The sequence below is a fragment of the Dromiciops gliroides genome, chromosome 1 (genome assembly GCF_019393635.1).
Source record: "Dromiciops gliroides isolate mDroGli1 chromosome 1, mDroGli1.pri, whole genome shotgun sequence".
In the NCBI taxonomy this organism is placed as follows: domain Eukaryota; kingdom Metazoa; phylum Chordata; class Mammalia; order Microbiotheria; family Microbiotheriidae; genus Dromiciops; species Dromiciops gliroides.
Window position 1 is genome coordinate 596,455,059 of NC_057861.1, and position 12,927 is coordinate 596,467,985.

Genomic DNA, 12,927 nt, shown 5'->3' on the forward strand with positions numbered 1-12,927 from the left:
CTATCTTACTTATTTGTATTTAAATCCCCAGTACTTAGTACAGTGCCCAGTACAAAGTAAGTGCTTAGTAAGTGCTTAATAAATGCTTAATAAATAAATGCTCATTGGGGCAGCTAGGTGGTGCAGTGGATAGAGCACTGACTCTGGAGTCAGGAGGACCTGAGTTTAAATCCAGCCTCAGATACTTGACACTAGATATGTGACCCTGGGCAAGTCACTTAAGCCCAATTGCCTCACAGAAAAATGAATGAATGAATGAACTAATTAATTAATTAATAGATAAATGAATGAATGAGTGAATGAATAAATAAATAAATGGATGGATGCATAAATAAATGAGTGCTCATTTATCATTAATCACACACTTTCTTGTATTAGTTATACTCAACCCCAGTTACCCATTGCCCATCGTTTGTTTAATTCATTCATCATTTAGAAGTAAACATATCTGTCATCTATGTCCCTCTAAACATAGTAGCTATCAGCCATCTTGCCTTTATCTACCATATGTTTCACTATTTAACACATACTATGGGGACTCTCCAGAAAGAATGTCTTGGAGTCTGAGAGCTTATAGAGAGAGCCCCTGAAGGGAATAATGACAAAGGAGTCCTCTTCCCTTTCCTTTGCTCCCAAAGCACTGACACTAATTGCCTTCCCCTCTGCTACTGGACAAAAAATGTAGTGAATTCTTTCACATGCACCTACCTCGTCTCTCCAACTAGATTGCTACATGGAAACAATCTAGTTTCCACTTTTTCTGCAAACCCCACAGGACTTAACCCAGAGCACTGCCACTAGTCAGCCCTCTGTAAGTCTTTCTAGATTGAAGTACCATGCTGTTCTTTGTGATAGACTTTCCTTACCACTGTATGTATCTCCCTCCTCTCTCCCATCTCCTTGCTTACTCTCTTTCACAGGCTTCTTTCTACACACTTGGCTGCATTCTTTTGTTAATAACACCAGGCAATCTTCCCAGCTGTCCCTGATGTTTGTGACTTTTTCTTCTTCCAGTCTTCCTTAACCCTAATCTTGCCCTGTGTTATGCTCCTATACAAGCAGTAGTGTCATTGATATTTGGTGCAGGAAAGATGGAGAAAGGGGGTGACAAGCAAGGACAGGTTTAAGCTCAGTAGGTTTTCTGTCTTCACAGTGAACGTTAGATCAAGTAAACGCTAGAGATTCTGTATGATACTGATGCAGCCAAGGTCAGTCAACACATTGATCCACCAAAGGCCAACTTTGGCCCAACTTTCCCTAAACTAGTATACTTGGGAATTTTGCCTGCAAAATTAGAATTATCTAAACTCTCAGCTCGTATTTTCTCTGGCTGTCCCCCATGCCTGGAATGTTTTCTTCCCCCCACCCCCACCTCCATCTCTACCTTCTGGCTTCCTGGCTCCCTTCAAGTCTCAACAAAAATTCCATCTTCTACAGAAAACCTTTCCCAACACCTCTTAATTCGAGTGTTTCCTCTCTGTTCCTATTTAACCTGTATATAGTTGTTGTTGTTTTTACATGCTTGTTTACATGTTGCCTACCCCATTAGACTGTGAGGTCCTGAGGATGGGAACTGCCTTTTGCCTTTTCCCCAGCACTTAGCACCATGCCTAGTACTTGGCAGAGCTTAGAAAACAGCTATTGAGTTTCTGGCTAAGCTACAGCACCCTAATCTGTCCCACACAAAGTATAGTTTTCCATTATCAATTAAATAAATAAACAAATAAAGGAAATACTCTGAAGATATGATGAATAACCAACCTTGTTTGTAGTAACAGCCTTCACCTTACTGAAGATTCTTCTCGATGCTAAACTGGCCTTTGGCCACCAAATGCACAAATCTCTTTGCAAAAGCTGATGAATAAGGACTAAATGCCCTAACAAAGAAGTTTTAAAAAAACTAAAATGAATAAGTACTCTGCTGATAGAAAAGGAAACATGTCTATTCAAGAAGAAAAAAAGGGGAGAGGGAAGGTTTTGCTCCAAACCCACTCAAAAAATTATAAACAAAATAATTCATATATGACCCCCCCCATCCAAAAATACAACTCTTGAGAATTTGCCAAGGTTAATGAGGCCTGTGGTTATCTGCTGAGTAAGTGCTGGTCATGCAAGTTAAAGCTGCCTGGAGGCAGATTCAATTTATAGGTCCAATTTTTCTAAGAGTCAAAAGAAAGAAGAAAAAAGAAAAGAAAAAAATGTTTGCAGAAGAACAGGAATCAAACTACAGCCCTGAGCAAGAAAGTGGAAAGAAAAAGGTGATGCAATCTTGGCTAAGAGAAGGAAGTGAGAGTGAAGACTCCCCTGGAGGACTACTAAAATGGACCCTAAATTTAATGGACCCTAAAGTATGCAACTTATTCAATAAGTCCTTTCATTTCTTCTCTCCCTCTCTTCCCCCTTTAATGTTCTATTCAATTCAGTTCAATTTAGCAACCTCCTTCTATGTACTGGGGCTTGGATACAAAGACCAAAAAATAAAAATAAAAATAAGTCCTCACTGGATCTCTCCTCTATCATGTGAGTCAATTGTTTAAAAAAAAAAAGGCAGGTGAGAGAGTTGCTGAACTGCTGGACTTGAAGTGAATTAGATCTGAATTTGAATCCTAATTCTGACACTTAGTACCTGATATGGGTCTGGGGTACCCCAGAAGTTTTCTGAGGTAACTCAGAAAACTTTCTCCTTGAAAAGCTAAACAAAAGGACAGACACACTTAAGAAGCAAGGGAGAGCAGCTAGGTGGTGCAGTAGATAAAGCACCAGTCCTGGAGTCAGGAGGACCTGAGTTCAAATCCAGCCTCAGACACTTAACACTTACTAGCTGTGTGACCCTGGGCAAGTTACTTAACCCCAGTGGCCTCACCAAAAAAAAAAGAAGAAGAAGAAGCAAGGGACATAAGCTTCTCCAGCCTAGGACTGAGTTAACTCCAGAAGTCAGGACCACCAGCCTCTCCCACCCCACCTGGAGATAATCCCATTAGGCTTGGCTGCTACCTGAACAGTGCCAAAGGGAACTTTCCCTTCTCAAGTGGTCACTCCATCTATTCTCTATAAACGTTTTTGCTTTCCTTCTGCTGGAAAAAGATGTCTCTAAGCCTCCCTCCAGGTGAAGTCTTTGACTTCCCTCTTGGTCACTTTCTCCAGGGCCCAAATAAAAGACTCTTTTATTCTAATTGAATTGAGTGCAAGAGTTGTAATTCTTTACAGAGGAATACCTAAGGACCCCCAACACCTATTTCCCCATGACATACTTGTGAGAACCTGGGCAAGTCTCTTACCTTCAGTTTCCTCACCTATAAAATGGGGATAATGATATGACCCACTTCCCAGGATTGTTGGGAGGATAAAATCAGATAATATGTGTAGGAGGCTTTACTTGAAAGTGCTGTATAAATTTTAGCCATTATTATCAGAGAGAACTTTTTCAAAATACAACTTCCTCTTCTCCAGTCCTCACCCTGTAGTAGATTTGGATTTAATTGATCAAACTGATCGTGAGGTGTCCCAAAGAATTACAAGACTCAGTGACTCAGTTTCCCAAGATATATTGAAATACTGTGATGACCACAGGTAGAAGCACCCAGAGGAGATAGGTGTCCAGAATAGGAGGAAGAAGAATAGTTATATTTATTGTGAGAAAAAGTAGGTTATCTCCTCATTATATTAATCTCCTCCTTAAGGAGGTACATGGGAGGGCTTATCCTAATTTGGACTTCCTGGGATCCTAAGACAACCTCTGAGGCAGGTACCTTTTTCCTTGGAGGTGTGTTTTGGGGGTTTATATGTCATAAGGTGAACCTAAGGAGACATTTGGTCCTTTCTGCGCATGTTCCTAAAGACATGCTTAAACTTGTCAGACCCAGAGGGTCTCTATGTTTTTGATATCACTTTACTTAAGATTTGTTTTCTAGGTGTCCTGTCATCTAGGAATATTAATGGCTGTTAAAGGTTAATGGTCCCTGGTTACTGTCTTTGTTGATAGTAAGGGTTGATAGGGACTTGAACCCCCTTGGTTACTGTACTATTGATAAGAACACAAACCTTAGTCTCTCTGTTAACCCTTTTAGGTACTATTAATAAGGACTCAAGCCTCGGTTTATCTATTAACCCCTTTCTGCCTCCTCCATCAACGCCTTCCCCCCACTATCCCATATCCAAATCCACAAGTACCATTGCTAGTTTCACTGGTTTTCAGTTTTCCACTAGCAATCTCAAGACACAGAGAAGTCAGTACCCCCAAGTAAGTATGTATCTGAGCTGGGAAGGATTTCTTTTTTCTTGGCATTATGGTTTACACAAGAGCCATCACACTCACACCACACAGATTTACAAATATATACACACTGGACAGAGGTACTTTAAATAAAATGTAGTGATGCCTCTGAATTGTCAAGAGTTGTTTGGCCCGTTTGATTTCTTCCTCAGAATCAATACTGCCCATTCTCTGAGCAAGCTCCCTGTCTCATTAAGTTTATCAACAACACTCAATGATACTTAGTCTTTTTCAGTTGTTTACTGACTGAATTTCAGTCCATCTCATCCATAGCCCATCAAACCTTTGGGCTATGACAGGAAACTATTTTTTATCTGCAAGAGATTTGGAGATGCCCTGACTTGGTTTAGTCCTGCCCGATATTATTCTAAACACATATCTCTCAAGGCTTACTACATCCCCTCCTCCTCTTCTCACCCCTTCTTGTTTTTAGGATCGGTACATAAATTGTAAGAATCATTCATAATCCACACTGATGTTTCATCTTGCTCCTTTTGTGCCACGTTTTTGTTGACAGAGACTGGTGTGTTCTCCATTCTTCCTGACAGTGATGTATAAACAACCCTATTTCCACCGAAGCCGAAGGGCTAATGTTGACAGGTATTGAAAACAATTTCAAAGTACAGGATTGAGCCTTTTTTGGAGGGGATATAAGGAGACTTTCAAATCCTAACTGGACCTCTCTAGCACATTACCTGCTACTGCAGAGCCATTAGGGAAAGTCTGTAGAGGTCATTAATGGGGTCTGCTAAAAGAGCTTCTGAGACCACAACTCACAGCACACTGATGGAAAGTGACCTGGTTACTACCCAAGGCTTTGTTAAAAAGGACCCAGACACTTTGACCTTAGGGAATCCCGGCCCGGCCCCCCCATCCTCCCCCACCATCCCCCCATTCCCCCCCCCGCCCCCGCAAACCTGACTTCTGTGTTTTCATTAACATTATACTTGTTATCAAAAAAGAGTGATATGCCCTCATAAACAGAGAATGCTCTTAACTGGTTTGGGTGGGTAATTTGGTCTTCAGACATACATATTAGTCACCTGGTTTAGTTTTCCTGCAGGATAAAGACATTTACTTTGCTTTAAAGAGCCCTAGCCATCTCTTGGCCAATCAGAAAAACATTCCTACTTACCAACTATTTTTTTCTTTATGCTTTCTTTTACTTTTGGTTTGTTTTTATTTGTTTACCAGAGAAATCTGTACAAAGTATCTACTCTTCAGGTCCCACTTCTTATTCTTTTCCTCTGTCCCTAAGAGTGATAGCCATCCAGCCATCCTCCAGTAAAATCTTAGAGCTGAAAAGAATATCAGAAATCTCCTAGTCCATGCAACTCATCTTACAAATGTGGAAACCAGAGAGAAGAGGACAGTCACTAAACCAGGCAGAGAGACATGGTAAGAGAGATGGAGGGGGCAGCTAGATGGCGCAGTGGTTAAAGCACCGGCCCTAGATTCAGGAGTACCTGAGTTCAAATCAGGCCTCAGACACTTGACACTTACTAGCTGTGTGACCCTGGGCAAGTCACTTAACCCCCATTGCCCCACAAAAAAAAAAAAAGAGAGATGGAGGACAAATGATTTGATCTATGTGAGCTCCAGTTTCCTCATATATTAAAAACAGAGATTAAAAATTCCCATCCTGGGCCAGCTAGGTGGCACAGTGGATAGAACACCGGCCCTGGAGTCAGGAGGACCTGAGTTCAAATCTGGCCTCAAACACTTGACCCTTACTAGCTGTGTGACCCTGGGCAAGTCACTTAACCCCAATTGCCTCACTAAAAAAAAAAAAATTCCATCCTAGCTACTTCACAAATGTGTTGTATACATCAAACCAAATTCCACAATGCATATTAATTTCTTTATAAAATATAAACTACTACATAAATGGTGGTGGTGCTATTAAAAGCAGTAATAGTATTAAATTGCTATTAAATGTCTAGGAAAACTTAGAAACAGGAAAGGCCAAGCCCTTGACAAAACTATGGTAGTTGGGAAAGTCCATTTTTGATGCCTTCCCATGTCCCTCTGTGGATCATTCTCAGGTAACAACAATCATAAGAACAATAACATCCCCCAAAAGAGAAAAAGACCTATTTGTACAAAAATATTTATAGCAGCTCTTTTTGTGGTGGCTAAGAATTGGCGATCAAAGGAATGCCCATCAATTGGGGAATGGCTGAACAAACTGTGGAATATGTGCTATAAGAAATGACAAGTGGTTCGATTTCAGAAAGACTTGTATCAACTGATGTATAGTGAAATGATCAGAACCAAGAGAACTCTCTGCAGAGACAGTGATATTGTTTGATAAAGAACTGTGAAAGACTTAACTATTCTCAACAGTACAATGATCCAAGACAATCCCAAAGGACAATCAGTGAAACATACTATCCACCTCCAAAGAAAGAACTGATATTGATGGAACACAGACTGAAGCATGCTGTTTTTCACTTTCTTTCATTATTTTTTCTTTTATTCAAGTTTTCTTATACAAAATGACTAATATGGTAATGTCTTACATAATCATACATGTATAACCTATATCTGATTGCTTACCACCTCAGGGAGGGAGAAGGGGAGGAAGAAAAGGAGGGATAAAAATTGGAACCCAAAACTATAAATAAAAATGTTTATTACTTAAAAACAAAAAGAAAACGAAAAACAATAACAACAACTAATATTCATACAAAGCTTTAACTTTCCCAAAACACTTTACTTATATCTCACCTGATCCTCCTAACAACCCTGGGAAATAGAAATTATTATTATTCCCATTTTACAGATAAGAAAACTGAGGCTGAGAAGCTACATGACTTGCTCAAGTCACCCAGGTAGTAAGTATCAGAATTTGAACTCAGATCTTCCTGACTCCAAGTCCAGTGTTCTCTGTTCACTATGGCACCAAGGTATTCAAATGCTCTTACCAACCTTTCAAATAAATGAAATGCCTATCTATATAGGCTATCTTCTGGTTGTCCAACCACTACCACTCACTCCAGTGCCCTCAAAATGTCTAATAGAATAAAATTACTTTTCTTACCCTCTAACAAAATTCTGGATACCTCAGTGGCAATCTCAGCTAGGCATCAGGAGAAAATCTTATTATAATAATCCATTGCTGATGAAAAATGCTCCAGATAGAGATATAATGGCTCTGAGTCCAGATTGAAGCACACGTTTTTCTGTATTTTTCTGAGTTTTGTTGCTTGGATTTTGTTGGGGGGGGGGAGGGATTGTGGTTGTTTTTTTGTTTGGTTGGGGGTTTTTTTGCAAGATGGCTAACACGGAAATATGCTTTGCATGGGTATGTATAATGGGTAGAGTATTTTTGCCTTCTCAATGTGCAAGGGAGAGAGAAGGGGAGGGAAAGAATTTGGAACTGATTTTTTTTTAATTTAAATCCATACTAAGGAATAAATGACTGCTAATCTCCCTCAATTCTTCCTGAGGTAAATACATTTTAAAAGTGGATATCTTGTTACTCCAAGTGAACTCCAGATGGGTGGGATTTCAAAGAGTATTGCAATTCTATTTGGAACAAGGAGACTTTTACCAATCACCTGAAATAAAACCACATATGCAGCTCCCTGTTCTACTAATACATAGGAAAAGTTTCAGTGTGCAGCCCCCAGAGTTGGCTAAACAAGAGGAACTCTGGGTAAGCCTAAATAACAGCCTTTGAGATGAAGGGAACTAACATTGGCAAACCCCCCAAAATAGCAGTGTCAGCCACAAACTAAAGAATGATACTTGGTCTTTTTTGCCACACCTAAATATACACACACAAAAGTAGTAATATCAATGTCCTATCACCTTTGAACTCAGAAAACAATAATATAGATATATTGCCTGGATTCTATTCTTATATTTTATGATGTCTATATTTAGAACTATCAAGCAGTTAATATCAATCAACAAATAGCAAATTAGTAGATTCACTTACATTGATCCTTCAGTTCTCAAACTAATAGTTTATATGTTGATTTAACAAAGTAAGGTCTCTGAACTCAGTTTCCTTGCTGTTTTGCATTTGTCTGCTTATCTAGTAGTGTGGCCATATTGTAAAGAGCAGCAAACTTGGAGTTGGATGAGAATTGGATTCAAGCAAGTCACATAATTGCTTTGAGGCTCAGTGTGTATCCTTAGTTGTAAAATGGGAGTAATAATGCCTGAAGTATCCACCTCATAGAATGTTCATAAGGATTAAATTAAATAATACATACAAAGTATCTTTGTGGCTTTAAAGGCATTAGGTAAATATTCATTATTATCATGTTCCACAGTAATTTTGGAAAGAATTGGCTGATTTTTGTGAAATTTTATATGCTACTAAAGGCTATGAAGGTAACATTAATTCGATGTCATTCAGCTTCCCATATGGAAACAAAATGGATTCCAATAAAAATTTTCAAATGTGTATAGCTTCAATGAGATTTTTAATGTCTTTCAAAGACACTAGACACATCAGTGAGGTTTACAGCAATTAAAACATGTAAGTGAATCTATAGTTCACAGAACCATTCATTTAACTGTCCTAATTGTGTCTTCTTCACAAAACAAAGGGGTATGATTTTAAAACATTAGCCTTGCAAATAAAGGAGTAAAACTGCTACCTTGACAGGCTAACAAGTCCTAATGAAGATAATCACCATAAGTTAAATAAATGAACCATTATGTTGAAAACAAAAATGTCAAAACAGACATAATCTACTCTTTTGAAGATTATTGATGTAGATCAGCCAAGTCGTGGATATCATCATTTTAATTTATCTTGTAACTTTTTCATGATATTGTGCTAAAAACTGTAAAACAAATAAAACAAGTTAGTAAACATGGTACCCATAAAGAATTTCAAGTTTTCCAACAAGTGCTAGTTTATTTTCTCCAGCCTAGGAAGCTTCTCACCACAAGTTATCCCCAAAGCCATTGTTGGTGAATAGGTGATAGCCCTGGAAGAGTGAACTCCCCTAATTATGAAGTTGCTCAAACCATGACGAGAAAGAGGGCCAATCCTTACTCCAACCAACTTAACAACTACACGGCTCTTTCTCTCATCGGGCACCTACCCTGAAATTCTCCTATTTCTTCGCCGCCCCCCCCCGCCCCCCCCCCCCCCCCCCGCCCCGCTTCTCTAGATCAGACTTGGAGAGATGGAATCCTCAAGACACTTGCTTTTTTTGCCTGTCTATTACAAGTTAAAATGTTTGACTGGGAGGGAAATAGGAAAGCATTAAGTATCTGTTCCCCACCACTAATTCCATCAAAGATTTCTCATTATTCATGGCTGGCAGTTTAATTTTCTTCTTTCTTCTCTCCTGGAACAGCGGTAGCCTTAATTATTGACCTTCTCATCTTCCTAACACCACCACTTTCCCCTGTATTAGCTCTTCTCAAGATCTGCCTGCTATGTTATCTATATAGTTGCTCAACTGGGAATAGAAAAGCCTTCTTGAAGAAAAGCTCTCAGTAATACTTATCTGAAAAATCTTGTGCCTTAGATTCTGAGAGCTAACAAAAAAGTCTGAGGACAGTTTGAATCTTTGAGCATTGTGGCTATTGAATTAAAACTTGATAAGTCATATTTTCAGTTACTTTTCCTTCTGGCCTTATATCAGGGGTGTGGGATCAAGGGCAGACTTAAGAACCTCCATAGAGAGATGCTAGGCTAGAAGACAGGACCAATATGAATAATTCAAAGAAATTTGGTATGACTTGTGTTCTGAAAAGGACTTGACTCAGGCCAGTTCCCTGGTACTTGAGGTTCAAGATTAGAACAAATTGAGATACCAGAAGATAATACAACAGTTAACGGAAGGAGAGTTACTTAGTCAAAGCAGAAGGATGTCCAACAAGGACACCACAAGGTGATTCAGATGAGCAAAGATCCCTTGACTGAATTGTCCACAGATTTCCCCCAGCCAAGTATCAGAGAGCACCTGAATTATGACTATTTGTACTCAGGTGACTATGAAATGATGTCAACAGCACAAGCTACTAGTTCTCTGAGCAAGCCAAATCTGGAGGATGGTTTCAATGTCTTGAATGACAAACAATGGACAATGTACACAGTGTTCACAAAGAAGTAAACAGTATTAAAATACATGTAGACTCTGATCAATACAGTGACTTTGGAAGTCTAGTGCTGAAGAATGCCTACCTACACCCTCTCAGCAGAGGAATAGTAGACTACATGTACAAAATGATGCACACATTGTTAGATATGACCAATGTGTTTTAAGTTTTGAAATGTGCTTTGCATACATTATCTTATTTGATCCTCACAACCACCCTGTGAGGTAGGTATTATTACCATGCCCATTTCACAGAGGAGAAACCTTAGGCTGAGAGAGATGGTCACACTGCTTTCTGAGTGTCTACAGCAGGGTTTGAATTCAAGTCTTCTTGACTCCAAGTCCAGCATTTATCCACTGCATCACCTACCTGCCTAATGAAGGATTTGTTTGCATTAATAAGTTGTTTGCTCATTGTCAAATGACAACAATGGTATTTTTTATCCATCAATATAGTCTTTAAAAAAATTTTTTCCATAGACCATGTCCCCACAAGTGTCAATGAACTAGTCAGAATTTCCTAGGGCACAAGCCATTGGTTGGTCCCTCCCTCCAACTCTAAAAATAAAAATAAATGTTAAAGACAGGTTGCCACTGCAAGTGTCTCTGCCATTACCCTCTGGGGTAACAAAGAACCTAGTTGGAAAAATCAATTTAAGCTACTTACTCCAATATTTAATCTGACTCTCTAGTAAAATTAAACCATTTAAGCAACACTTTTTGTGGGAGGTATAAAATACTCGGTTATTTTCAGTCCATTCCATCTTAGTTATAAAATGTCTACATCTAAGCCCCAAGCAGAAGTCCCCTGACAATAAAGGCAATTTTCTGAGCCTTGGAGTAAGTCCAGGAATAAGATGTTTCCTTGAGAATTTAATAGGAGATTCCAAACAAGACACATTTAACTGATCATGATAATTCCAGTAGAACTCATGAAGCTTAAACAGGTTAGATACAGACAAAGACACACATTCAAGAGGTTCATCCAATGCCAGCTAGAACTTGAACCAGACATTCACCCATGAGGGAAAAAGAGAGCAGCACATTGTGACTACCTGACTCCCTGATACCTAAGTTGAGAAGCACCATATGCACCCTTCTAATGTAATTAATCTTTGGAATTGCAACTTTGACCAAATGATGATTGTGCCCAAATGAGGTTCAGAAACATGTAGCATAAAATTAAGAAAGCAGACTAAGGCTTCAGCACAGGAGCTTCTCCTGCCTCGGTAGCAGTGTCCTACTGTTAGGAAGAATTGACCTCATAGATAACATAGTGGGCATTTCTGCTGGAGAAGGAAATGGCAAACCACTCTAGTATCTTTGCCGAGAAAATCCCAAATGGAATCACGAAAACTTGGAGACAACCGAAACAACTCAACAACAACAACAACCACCACCACAGGGATTTCTGTTGGACTGCAGTAGTGATATGGAGTCAACAATGTTTAAACTCAAAAGGAAAACAAAGCAGCCATGACAAGGAGTTTGAAGAGAGTGCACTGAAAATCCTATCTAATTCTGGGCTGTGATTGACATTTTCCCCAAAATAATGGTGTACATTCCTCAACTACTGGTGACAGGAGAAGCCTTGGGCTTCCAATGCAGTTCCCATTTTTTAACTTCTGCAAAGTACAGTTAACTTCCATCATTTATATTATTATATTGTATATATTCTATTACATCACATTAGATCACATCACAATATATTATACATATTTATATACATCATATAATTATATGTAAGGGGCTAAAATTCTAGCTATACTATCTAAAATCTAATGAGTGGTCGCCAATAAATTATAAACTTTATCAAGAGTATTTAAGTGTTTAAGTATTTATTAAAGAGAATTAAGATCAGAGAGAAAGGTAAAAATCTAACTATTTCTAAGAGACCCTATCATCAGACCCACCATGGCGAGGTCAGGTACCAAAAGAGGAAAAAGCCCTCCACCAGCGTCTGCTTCCTACTTCATGTTCTCCTCCCAGAAATGGGAGGCTCCTCAAGTTGATTGGCTGGTAGTTTTGATAGACAGTACCCACAAGCAAACATCACTTCCTGACGCCAAGGACCTGACCGCATGGCTTGCCCTCAGATGCCTTCTCCTCATGGCAGAGCTTTCCTACAGTACCTCTCCAGCAGGTGGCATCATTCCAATCGTTACATATATAACATATTATATAATATATAATAAATCACATTAATAATAATTATAAGATTTTATAACATAGATCTAGGGATAGAAGGAAAATCAGAAGCCACCTGGTCCAATTCCTTCATTTTATATATGGGAAAAATAAAGCCCAGGAAGGTAAGTGATTTGCCCAAGGTCACATAGGTAAGTAAATGACAGAGGTAGGATTTGAACCTGGGTCCTCTGACTAAAGAGCCAACATTCTTTCCATTGTAACATTCTGCCTTCTTTTTGTTGTTATTCAGTCATTTTCAGTTGTCTCCAACTTTGTGACCCCATTTGGGGTTTTCTCGGCAAAGATACTAGAGTGGTTTGCCATTTCCTTCTCCAGTTCATTTTACAGATAAGGAAACTGAGGCAAAGTTAAATGCCTTGCCCAGGGTCA